Source organism: Phascolarctos cinereus, unplaced genomic scaffold (assembly GCF_003287225.1).
Source record: "Phascolarctos cinereus isolate Bilbo 61053 unplaced genomic scaffold, phaCin_HiC Scaffold_3;HRSCAF=262, whole genome shotgun sequence".
Lineage (NCBI taxonomy): Eukaryota > Metazoa > Chordata > Mammalia > Diprotodontia > Phascolarctidae > Phascolarctos > Phascolarctos cinereus.
Window position 1 is genome coordinate 145,233,343 of NW_027555736.1, and position 13,237 is coordinate 145,246,579.

General features: G+C 35.5%; 1 protein-coding gene across 1 annotated transcript in view; it reads right to left on the reverse strand.

The window, feature by feature from the left end:
• The window catches only part of DENND4A (DENN domain containing 4A), a 165,188-nt gene that overhangs the window by 120,504 nt on the left and 31,447 nt on the right, over nucleotides 1-13,237 (reverse strand). Inside the window, 1 exon segment of the mRNA XM_020983081.2 lies at nucleotides 12,891-12,975. The gene's annotated coding sequence lies outside the window, so the exon portion shown is untranslated.

A 13,237-nucleotide genomic window follows, 5' to 3' on the forward strand; every position in this document is an offset into this window, starting at 1 on the left:
AGGGGATGGCAAAGGGTGAGATGGACAAATAGTATCATAGAAACAATTAACATGAACTCGGACAGATTTTGAGAGATAGTAGAGGACAGAAGAGCCTGGCATGCTATGATTCCAGGGGTCACAAAGAGTCGAATACAACTGAACAACAACAAAATTATGGCCTCTTCTTAATCCTCAATCTTCCTGACTTCTTTGCAGTCTTTGACACTGTCAACTGCCCTCTTTTCCCTTGATATTCTCTTATCTCTAGGTTTTAATGGCACCACTCTCTCCTTTTTGTCTTTCTATGTGTCTGACCACTACTGTATCTCCTCTTGCTGAATCTTCATCCAGGTCATGCCCACTAACTGCGTGTACCCCCAAAGCTCTGTCTTGGGCCCTTTTCTCTTTTCCTGCTAAATTATTTTGATTGATGATCTTATTATTTCTCATGGACTCAATTATCATGTATATGCAGATGGTTTTTATATCTACTTATCCAGGCCTAACCTCTTTCCTGACATTTAGTCGCACATCTCTGTCTATTGAGCAGCTTAAACTGGATGTCTAATAGATATATTAAATTCAACATGTCCCAAACTGAGCTGCTTATCTTTTACCAAAAAACTTCCCTCTTCTTAATTTTTTTAATTAAAAATAGAGGCTGTTTCTTGCCCTCCTTTGGATCTCCAGAGTTTAGTGCAATGCCTAGAATATCACAAGTTCTTATTAAATGTTTGTTGACTTGACTTCTAAGGCTAAGTAGAATGTGTTCTATGGAACCTCTTCCACACAACAACCTTTCAAATACTTGATGACAGTTATCATGTCTCCCACTAAGCCTTCTCTCTTTCAGGCTAAATATCCCCATTTCTTTCAATCAACCATCATATGACACAGACTCAAGACCCTTTGTCATCCTGGTTGTGCTCTCCTAGACACTCTCCAGTTTATCAATGTCCCTCTTAAATCATGGCATCCAAAATTTAACAAAATACTCCAGATGAGGTCTGAGTAGGTCAGAGTACAATAGAACTATCACCTGTTCCTGGAAACTGCCCCTCTTAATGCAACTCAAGACTGCATTATTTTTTCTGACTATCACATCATACTGCTGACTTATACTGAGCTTGCAGTCACTAAAACCCATTATCTTTTTCATAATTACTATTTATCCATCCACCTGCACCTTGAGCTCAGAAACCTGAGTTTAAACCCCAGCTTTAAAATTACTTGTATGAGAACAGGCAAGCCATTTAACACCTTCGGGTCTCATTTTCCTCATTTATAAAATGAAGATGTTGGACTACCCTATCTTCCCTTCTAATTGTAAATCTTATGATACTCAAATGAGTGGTCAAGGGAATCACTTGTAGTAGAACAGGAAAGCATTCTTCAGTGCTGGTATCACAGAGAGAGTCTTGACACACATCCCCCACCAGGAATTCTGGAATTCATCATACTCCCTAAATTATCTAGTTCAAAAAGGCATCAAAGTTCATAGGGGGCTAGCTTCAGAGTCAAGATGCCCCAGGTTCAAGTTTCACCTCTGATATATGGCTGTGTGACAAGACGCAAGTCACTTAACCTCTCAGTGTTCCAGACAACTCTCTAAAATGATAAATTGCTAGAGCTGCATTGGTAGAGGTAGTTTTCTCACTGGGAGCTCCCTATACATGAAATCACAAGTTCAGACCCCTGCTACCCAGTCTCTATCCTTCTTGCAAAAATAAATTTTAAAGGAATCCACAAATGAATATGGTAGGTCAGCTGAAAAGTGACAGCCAACTCAAACAGGTTGGTCAGGTGATAGAACTACCAGTATCATTGACAAAAGGCTCCAATAATTTTTCCAAGATACATGCTATAACTTCATTTTCCATACTAAATTGAACTGACATGTCTACATGTATTCATTTGTATGTTAAATCTGTGTTATTCCTATGTTGTTACATGTTTCTTCATCTGTAAAATGAGGAAACAATACTTGCACTATCAACTTCAGGGTTATTTTGAAGAATATACCTACAAACTTTTAATAGTATATAAATGTCAATTATTATTATCAGGGCTTTCCAAAGTTATACTGTTATTTTTCATCACAACAGAACAATTCTCAAAGTTCTAAAGAACCAGCACCATATGGTCTAGAATAACAGGTCAATTTCACCCTACAAAACAAATGAACATTGTTCTTGAAGCACACTGGCTCAGATGACTTGGGTGTCAGATCATCTCCACTATGGCAATGATGCTCACTATAGAATATCCAATATGGCCAAACATTCACTGATTCTTTCAGAACCTATTTTTCATGCTCTGCACTTTATAGCTATGTTCGTTTCAACCACATGTCCATGTCAAAGTTCTGTTTCATTATGTAAGCAGGGCCTATGTTAGTTTAACATCTTTGTTATAGCACTTTGCAAAGTTATCATGCACATGTAAGTCTGAAAACATATTTTTGTATCATAACTATCAAGATATAAGAACTTTTTAAAATTTAGATTCTGACTTAATATTACTTAGCCTAGGTTTACTATCAAACTATCAATGACTGGCATGTACATTATAGCTTTATAGCCATCTCTGAAAAGAGAATAGGAAGAAAAAATCTTAATACTTAAATTTTATTTTCTTATGTATAAAAACAATTTTTAACATTCTTTTTTTAAAGTTTTGAGTTCCAACTATCCCTCCCTCCCCTCAAATTAATAATTTGATGTAAGTTATACATGAGCAATCATGTAAAATATTAAAATTTATTTTCAAATGCTATTACTAAGTGGTTTTTTGGAAACTACCAGCATAGAAACTTAAAATGAGGAGCTATACTTTAAAGTAAATGATTTAAAAGAATTAAAACAAACTTTAGCAAAAATTATTAGGTTTTCTAGTATACTAGAAATACTGTCTAGCGTACTAGATAAATCGTCTCCAACTATCTATTGGGCAGCTCAAACTGAATGTCTTGCAGACATCTTAAAACTCAACATGCCCCAAACTGAGCTGATTGTCTTTTTCCAAAAAACTTCCCTCTTCCTAACTTTCTTATTAAAGGTAGGAACTTTTTGTCTTTCTTCGCATCTCCAATACTTAGCACAATGCCTGGAACATCACAAGCTCTTATTAAATATTTGTTGATTTGACTTCCAGGGCTAAGTAGAACGTGTTCTGTGGAACCTCTTCCACATAACAACCTTTCAAATACTTGAAGACATTTATCATGTTCCCCAGTAAGCCTTCTCTTTTCCAGGCTAAATATCCCTATTTCTTTCAACCAGTTATCATATGACATAGACTCAAGACCTTTCATCATCCTGGCTGTCCTCTCCTAGACACTCTCCAGTTTTCAGATAGTGATTTCATAGTATACTAGTTTGATTAACTTTAGTTTACAACTGAATACTCCAAAATTATCAGTAAGGATAACACATGTAATTGACTTTTATTATGTAATATTTTAAAAGCCATAACAGGTGTTTAAAATGGCAATGATACCTTTCATATTTATTGGCAGAGAAGCAAATTATATCATTCAATTTCTATGTCTTGTCTCCTTGAGGAAAAACCGATACCACAAAGTCAAGAGATGACAAAACACAAAATGCCAAGAATACTAGTTGGTAGCATTACAATTTTTTTCAAGCTCTGAATCTGTTCATTTCTCTCAAGAGTATTCTGATGCTCAAAGCATACACATTTTTTTTACTTAAAAAGTAATTCATTTCTTAAGAATGCTTCTGTTTTAAATTTTAAGGCATAAGCATCATTCAAGATGACAAAGCATAGAGTACTGAAAACCTCTGCTAAGGAAATATACAATTAACAAACACTGCCAGTAATTCCATGGGAACAATATACCTCAAGTGGTTTATAGCACCCCTCACATCTGAGAGAAGGGGCTAAATATGTGATTATGACAAATGTACCATGTGGCAGCCTAAAACACCACAACTGTTCATTTTAGACTCTTTGGAAAGTATTATGGGAAAACCATTTCAAGTTATGTACAAAAATTTGGCTTTAATTCAATATGGCATAGCAATGACCTTTGCACTAAAGCATAAGTTATCCAAACAATTTTGGGTTTCTCAGAACTAGAATTTGATTCAAGAACTCTGCAAATAATTACAGTAGTATAAAACCATGAAATAACTTAGGATAAGGAGTAGAAATATACTGTGTTGAACCAGTGTTGGAGGGGGGAGGGTTCCTTTTAAAAATCCTTTCTGCTCAACTTGGAGTAGTTTTCAAAGAATTTTTAATTGATGTATGTGACTAAATGGCCTCTTAAAATTTTCAGTTAGTGCTTAGTTAGTGCTCATTTGAAACTTACCTCCAATTTTCTTAAGACCAGCAAAACCAGAGGAATTAATATCTCTGTAAATTGCTTATCAGAACAAGACTGAGAGTTCAGTTACAGGAGCTTGTGGTTTCAACTAATGGAAATAATGAAAACCGGTTTCTGTTTCCCCTTTCTATAACTATCCAAGAATTCTTCTGTTTGCAGGCTCTCCCCTCTTCCCGTCCCCCTCGGTCAATTGTTAAAAAGTGCTTAAGCATTTTTCTCTTAGGTTAGATTATAAAAACAAGAAAACACAAGAGTAGAGATATTAAGGAAAATTCAGAAGGAAATAAAGACTCTTAGAACAGCTTTTAAGGTAATGTTGAATTTATTACATATGTGTGTATATGTGTGTGTGTACCATCTCCTTCTGAATTTCCTTTTGTTCTCTGGTGTGCATTTAAAAAAAATGCTTCAATGGCCCTCTTTAATGTCTTTTCTTCTTTCTGGCAGAGGAAGGGAAGGATGGAAACACTATAGATAGCTCTTCTCTAAGTCTTCCCCATTATGAAAAAAAGAAAAAACACAACACTTATAACAAATAATCCTAGTCAAGCAAAACAAATTCCCATATTTGTCAAGTCCAGAAATGCATGTCTCATTCAGTCCAGCACCCTCCTGTCAAGAGATAGGTAGCATGCTTTTATCACAGGAGTTATGATTGGCTATTACAGCGGTCAGAGTTTTTAAGCCTTTCAAAGTTCAATTTTCCTTACAGTGTTGTTAGTATATAAGCTGTTTGTCTGATTCTTCTTGCTTCACTAAATATCAGTTCATACAAGTGTTCCCAGGTTTCTTAGAAACTTTTCAACATTTCTTATAGAAAAATTAGATTGCATTACAAGTATATACATAATTTGTTCAGCCATTCTCCAGTTAATGGGCCTCCCCTGTTTTTAGTTTTTTGCCACAACACAAAAGAGCTGCTATATATATTGTTGTATATATGGCTTCTTTTCTCTTTTCTTTGATCTCTTTGGGGTACAGGCCTAGTAGTGGCATTGCTGTGTCAAAGGATATGCAGTTTAGTTACTTTTGAGAAATAGTTCCAAGCTGTTTTAGAGAACGATTGGACCACATAACAGCAGCACTGGTGTACCTGGTTTCCTTCAGTACCTCTAACAATTGTCATTTTCTTTTTTTATCATCTTTGCCAATCAGAGAGGTATTAAGGTAGAAACTCAGAGTTGTTGCTGTTATTGCTGTTGTTGTTTTTGTTTTTTTTTTTAAGGCAATTAGAGTTAAGTGACTTACTCAGGGTCAGACAGCTAGTAAGTGTCAAGTATTTGGTCTGAGGCCGGATTTGAACTCAGGTCTTCCTGACTTCAGGGCTGGTGCTCTATCCACTGTGCCACCTAGCTGCCCCTCAGAGTTGTTTTAATTTGCATTTCTATTCTGCTCATATCCTTTAACCATTTATCTACTGCAGAATGGCTTTCATTCTTATATTTGCATCAGTTCCATATATGTTAGATAACAGACCACCATCAGAGAAACTTGCTATAGTCAAATGTAGTAACTCTCAGTCAACTGTTTTCCTTCCAATTTTAACTGCACTGATATTGTTTGTGTAAAACTTTTCAATTTTATGCAAAGTTGTTCATTTTATCTTCTATGATCTTCTTTATCCCTTATCAGGTCATGAATCTTCCCTATCCATAGTTTCAAAAGGCATTTTCTTCCTTCATCCTTTAATTTGATTATATTTGTAATCTATCCATTTTAGAGCTTACTATGGTATATGGTATACTGTATATGGTAAGATTTTAGTCTAAATCTAATTTCTACCAGACTGATTTCCAGTTTTCTCAGTAAATTTTATCAAATAGTGAGTCCTTACCACAGTAGTTGGGATCTCTGGGTTTACCGACTGGTATGTTCCAGTGTTTACTTACTTTTGCAAGTCATATACCTATTATATTTTGCGGACCTTCTTTTCTATTTTTTAACCAATATCCAATAGTTTTGATATTTACTACATGGAAATATAATTTGAAATCTGATACAGGAAGGCCTCTGCCTTCCCACTTTTTCCCCCCATTATTTCCCTTGAGCAACATGATCTTTGGTTCTTCCAAATTAATTTTATCATTTCTTCTAGCTCTCTAAAATAATATTTTGGTTGTCTAATTGGTTTGGCACTAAATAAATAAATTAATTTAGGTAAAACTGTGCAATTAATTACTTTCTGTTTATTTAAATCTATATTTGCTTCTGCAAAGAGTTTACGTAGTTGTATTCATATAGTTCCTAAGTGTATCCTGGTTTGAGATTTCCTAAGTATTTTATAGATTCTTTAGCTATTCTGAGTGGAATTTCTCTTTGTAGCTCTTCCTGCTGGGTTTTGTTGATAATATATGCAAAGGCTGCTGATTTTTTAAAAGTTTATTTTATATCATGCTACTTTGCTATAATTATTATTTCACTTAATTTTTAGTTGACTTTCTAAGGTTCTATATGAAAAACTTGTCATATTGGGGCAGCTAGGTGGCGCAGTGGATAGAGCACCGGCCCTGGATTCAGGAGGACCTGAGTTCAAATCCGGCCTCAGACACATAACACTTATTAGCTGTGTGACCCTGGGCAAGTCACTTAACCCCATTGCCTAACCAAAAAAACCCCCCAAAAAACCCCCAAAACTTGTCATTGCAAAAAGCAATAATTTTGTTTCCTCTTTGCCTATGCTTATTCCTTCAATTTATTTTTATTCTCTTATTGTTGCTATGCGCTAAAATTTCTAGCACTATTAAATAACAGTGGTGCCAACAGACATCCTTGCTTTACCCCTAATCTTACTGGAAAGGCTTCTAGCTTACCTCATTACATATAATACCAACTCTTGGTTTTAGACAGATACTATCTACCATGTTAAGAATAAATTCATTTATTACTATGTTTCTTGGTGATCTTAACAAAAATGGATAAATTATTCTGTCAAGTTTTCTCTACAATTATTCTCTCTATATTCTCTCACTTGGTGATTTCATCAATTCCCATTCAATTATTACCTCTAATCAGATAATTCCCAGATCTATATATATTATGACCTCAGTCCTTCCATGACCAACAGCCAACTGAATATTTCAAACCAGATGCTCCATAGGCACCTCAAACATGTCCAAAACAGAATTCATTATGTTCTCCCAAACTCTTCTCTTCAAATTTGCCTATTACTATCGACGGCATATCCTCCATTGTTCCCTAGGTCTATAACCTCACTGTCATCCTATATTTCTCAATCTAACTTAGGTAGCACAGTGGATAGAATCTGGGCTTGGAGTCAAGCAAACCTGAGTTTGAATCCCAACTAAGTCACTTTTTTGTTGTTTAGTTGTTTTCTGGTCACGTCCAACTCTTTGCGATCCCTTTGGGGTTTTCTTGGCAAAGATACTGGAGTGGTTTGCTATTTTCTTCTCCAGTTCATTTTAGACATTAGGAAACTGAGGCAAACAGGGTTAAGTGATTTGCCCAGGGTCACACAACTAGTAAGTGTTGAACTCAGGAAGAAGTCTTCCTGATTCCAGGTCTGGCACTCTATCCACTGTGCCACCTAGCTGCCCCACTAAGTCATTTACTGGCTATATTACCTTGGGTGAAGCACTTAACCTCTAAGCCTCCTTTTCCTTATCTGTCAAATGGGGATAATAATTGTGCTTACCTCTCAGGTTGTTGTAAGGATCAAATGAGATGATATATGTACAATGCTTAGGAAACCTTAAATTGCTATACAATGATAGCTATTATTATTATAATTCATACATCCAATTCAGCTGCCAAAATGTGTCATTTCTACCTTCAAAATATTTCTTTTATACTGAGGGAATTCTTATTTCTCCACTCACATGGTTCAGGATCTCATTACCTCTTGCCAGAACTATTATATTAGCTTTCTAAGTGGTTTCCCCGATTCAAGTCTCTCCTTAATTTGCTCTATCCTCTATACAACAACCACACAACTATGAAAGTGATTTTCCTTCATCTTAGAACTAATCATGTCATACCTCCTATTGAATAAACTCTGGTAGCTCCCTATTACCTCCAGGATCATATATAAAGTCCTTCGTTTAGATTTTAATACTCTTCACAAGGCCCCTTCCACAGACTCTACAGTCTATTCCTATTGGCCTACTTGCTATCACTCACACAGGGATTACCTCCATGTTTAAATATAAAGTCCTTTGGTATTTAAAGCTCTTCACAACAAGGCCCCCTCCTGCTTATGTAGTTTTCTTACACTTTACTCACCTTCCAAGGCCTCCATGATCTACCCATCTTGGCCTATTTTGCTGTCTCTCACATAGTCCTTTGTTCTGGCTGCCTCCCATTCCTGGAATGCTCCTCTTTCTCATCTCATCTTAGATTATCTGGCTTCCTTCACTCTCTCACTTACCTTCAATCTCTCACTGTCTAGTGGCTGCTTCCCTACTGCCTAAAAACTTGCTCATGTCTCTCCCATTCTCAAAAAACCCTCACTTGATCCACCCATCCCTGCTATTGTCCTACATCTCTCCTGTCTTTTCTATCTAAACTCTTTGAGCTGTCTTCAATAAATGCCTCTACTTCCTCTCTTCTCACTCTCTTCTTAACTTTCTACAGTCTGGCTTCCAACCAAAAATGCTCTCTCCAAAGTTACCAATGAATTCTTAATTGTCAAATCCAACAGCCTTTTCTCAATCTCCATTCTTCTTGACCTCTCTGCAACTTTTAACATTTTTGATCATCGTCTTTTCCTTGATACTCTCTTCTCTCTAGATTTTTTGGGAGACTCCAATTCATCCTCCACTTAGCTGATAAAATTAGTTTCCTAAAGTGCAGGTCCAATTATGTCATCTTCTCCCTCTCTCCATGCCAGTGGATCACTATCAGCTCTAGGATCAAATATAAAATCCCTTGTTTAGCACTCAAAGCCTTTCATAATCTTCTCCTCAGCACCTTTCCAGTCTTCTAATACCTTATAACTGTCACATGATCCACTGATACTGGCATCCTTACTGTTCCTCAAACAAAACAATCCATCTCCCAAATCTGGGCATTTTACTGGCTGTCCTTCATGCATGGAATGATTTCCTCTCCTCATCTCTGCCTTCTGGCTTCCCTGAAGTCTCAACTAAAATCCTACCTTCTACAGGGAACCTTTCTCAATTGCTCTTAATTCCAGTATCTTCCTTCTGTTGATTATTTCCTATTTATCTGGTTAAATAGTTTGTTTTTACACAGTTGTTTGCATGCTGTCTCCCCCATTAGACTGTGAGCTCCTTGAGGACAAGCACTGTCTTTTATCCTTCTTTGTATCTCCAGCCCTTAGCACAGAGTCTGGCATTAGTGTAGGTGCTTTAAAAATGTTATTGACTAACTTTAAGACTTGGATCAAATATCATCTTCTGTAGGAGATTCTTCATGGGTCCCACAGTTGCTAGAACCCTGCCTGCCTTCTAAGACTGATCTTTTATCTACTCTCTATATATTGTACCTATTGTACTGTATGTATGTAACCACTTACTTGCTGTCTCTCCCATTAGAATATAAACTCCCTGAGGGCAGAGACCATATTTTACCTTTCTTTTTACCTCCAGCACTTAGCACAGTGCCTGGAACATAGTATGGGCTTAATAAATGCTTATTGATTCACTGGTTACTCCTCTTCACGTACTCAATTGCCTGGTCAAACTGGCCACCACACACAAAATTCCATCATCCATTATTATGCCCTTGGACTGGCTGTCTCCCACAGCTGAAATGTATTTATCTTCACCTTTATCTCTTAGAGTTCCTTTTTTTCCCCCAAGGCTCAGCTCAAATGCCACTTTTAACATGAAGCCTCTCCTGATACCTCAGTTACTCACGCCTTCTCCCTCAAATGACTTTGTATCTATTTTGTATATGCCTACCGCTTACAAAATGAAACCAATGCCTACAAATTAAAGAAAACACTTGGTTAACTGCATTACTTATAAAATGGGGTATATATTTAGCTCATTGAAATTTCTGGTTTATCCAGAAAATAGTTAATTTTGACTATTGCTAAAAATCTCTTCAGGAATGTATTATTAATTTGCTTTCCTACCTTTATTAAAAATAATAAAAGTTAACTACAAGTAACATAACTGAATCTTTCAACAATGATTTAGGATAGTTACTATAAACATAAATTACTATATATATGTATATATGCAATATATATACATATGTATGTATTGGTACTATGAATTCTGATGGTATAGTGTAGGCAAAGGAAACAGATGATTTTTAGAAGTCTAATAAAACTTGAGGGGCCTAAAAATAATGTTGGCTAATAGGGCCTTCGGTAAAATTGCAAAGTAGAAGTTTCTCTTCCGTACCTTCCCTCTGCCCTATGGCAATTTAAAGTCCCTGCTTCAATGCCATACCCATGCTAGTTCATTTTCTTGGCACCTCTAACTCCCATTCTGTAAGGGTCATAATCTCAATTTGGTGTTGAAAAGAAAAGAGCCTGATTATCTGAATAAAGTTATTCAAATTGTATTCAAATTTTGATATGAATGACTATTAGGCTTAACCTTCCCTGAGGCTATTCCTATTTTAAAGAGGAATTAAGGGAATGAATCTATAACTGGTGAAGACTGGAAGAGATATTTTTGATCTAAGCCTTCCTTGCAGTAGAACATTTGCCTTCTCTTTTGTGAAAGATTATATAACCTTAGTGTAAATCTGGGACAAGAGAATTAAAATTTTGAAAGACCTAAGAGAATATCTAATGACCAAACAAGAGACAGAGAACGTTATGAAATGCAAAATGGGTAATTTTGATTACATTAAATTGAAAAGTTTTTGTATAAACAAAGCCAATGCAACCAAGATTATGAGGGAAGCAGAAAAATGGGAAAGAATTTTTACAACCAGTGTCTCTGATAAGGGCCTCATTTCTAAAATATATAGAGAACTGAGTCAAATTTATAAGAATACAAGTCATTCCTCAACTGTTAAATGGTCAAAAGATATGAACAGGCAGTTTCAGATGAGGAAATGAAAACTATCTATAGTCATATGAAAAATTGCTCTACATCACTGTTGATTAGAGAAATGTAAATCAAAACAACTCTGAGGTACTACATCACACCTAGCAGATTGGCTAACAAAACAAGAAAATGATAAATGTTGGAGAAGACATGGGAAAACTGGAACATTAATGCATTATTGGTAGACCTGTGAACTGATCCAATCATTCTGGAGAGCAATTTAGAACTATGCCCAAAGGGCTATAAAAATGTGCATACCCTTTGACCCAGCAATAGCACTTCTAGGGCTGTATCCTAAAGAAATCATAAAAATGGGAAAAGGACCCACATATACAAAAATATTTATAGCAGCTCTTTCTGTGTAGCAAAGAATTGGAAACAGAAGAGGTGCCTATCAATTGGGGAATGGCTGAACAAGTTGTGGTATATGGATGTAATGGAATATTACTGTGCTATAAGAAATGATGAGCAGGCAGACGTTAGAAAAACCTGGAAAGACTTGTAAGGACTGATGCTGGGTAAAGTGAGCAGAACCAGGAGAATACTGTACACAGTAATAGCAGCATTATGTGATGACCAACTTTGATACACTTAGCTTTTCTCAGCAATGCAAGGATCTAAGACATCTCCAAAAGTCTCATGCTGGAAAATGCTATCCACGTCCAGAGAAAGAATTGTGGAGTTTGAATGCAAATCGAAGCATACTATTTGCTCTTTTTTTTTCCTTCTGTTTTGTTTAGTTTCCTCTTTCTTGTGGTTCCTGCTATTGGTTCTAATTCTTCTTTACAACATCACTAATGTGAAAATACGTTTAATAGGAACGTATATGTAGAGCCTCTATCAGACTGCATGCCGTCTTGGGGAGGGAGGTTGGGAAGAAGGGGGAGAAAATTTAACACTCAAAAGCTTATGGAAGCAAATGTTGAAAACTAAAAATATATTAATAAAAAAAGGCAATATCTAGTCCAGTTCTCTTATTTTACAGATGAAAAAACTCGGATATAGAGAAACTAAACAGACAAACGAATAGCTCACATTCATAAATTACTTTTATGCTTACAAAGCCTTTTCTCCACAATAATCCTGAGACAGAGACAATACAAGTTTTATTATCCTTATTTACAAATCAGGAAACTGAGGTTCAGAAAAGTTAAAGGACTTGTTAAGTCATTCAGCTATTTAATAGAAGAGCTAGTATAGAATCCAGTATTTCTGATTCCCAGCCCAGAGTTCCTTCTTTTTTAATGAGTTCTGTAAAAGAATTTTCTTTGGTCAAACTATATAATATAACCTGATTTTTCATTTAGAATATATAATCATTATAACTACGATGCTTCTAAGAAGTTTGATTGAATATATACTGACCTCCAAGTACTTCAGCAATTATTTTTAAATACATCAGTTTATTTTCTTATCACATTATAAAATTTTATGAAAATATAGTGACAGTGTGTTTCCTGTTATAGCTATTTGAAGGAACTAGTTAATCGAAATTTCACTGTAATTCATTATGAATACAAAAGACAGTTAATGGAAACAATCTACAATAAAAATAAGAAAACACTTACATATCACTGAAGGTCTCTGTCTCTGAAGTGGTACCAGATGCTAATTTCAGAACACTATAGCCTCCAGACCTTGAAGAATTCTGATCTGAAAAGAATAATAAAGTTTAAATTTCTTTCTTAATCAATGCAAAGAAAATATATTTTAGTATACAGTCAAAATGTTGATAATGATGGTATTTATTTAAAATGACATTTCACTGTAAATATGACTTTAACTAGGGAAGACACATGATAGAGTAGAAAGAACAATGTACTTAAAAGTCAGAAGACCAGTTTCAGCTTTGCCATTAAAGCTCATGATTTGATTTTATTCAGTTTTTTTCCACTGGAAAATAGATGTAATAATA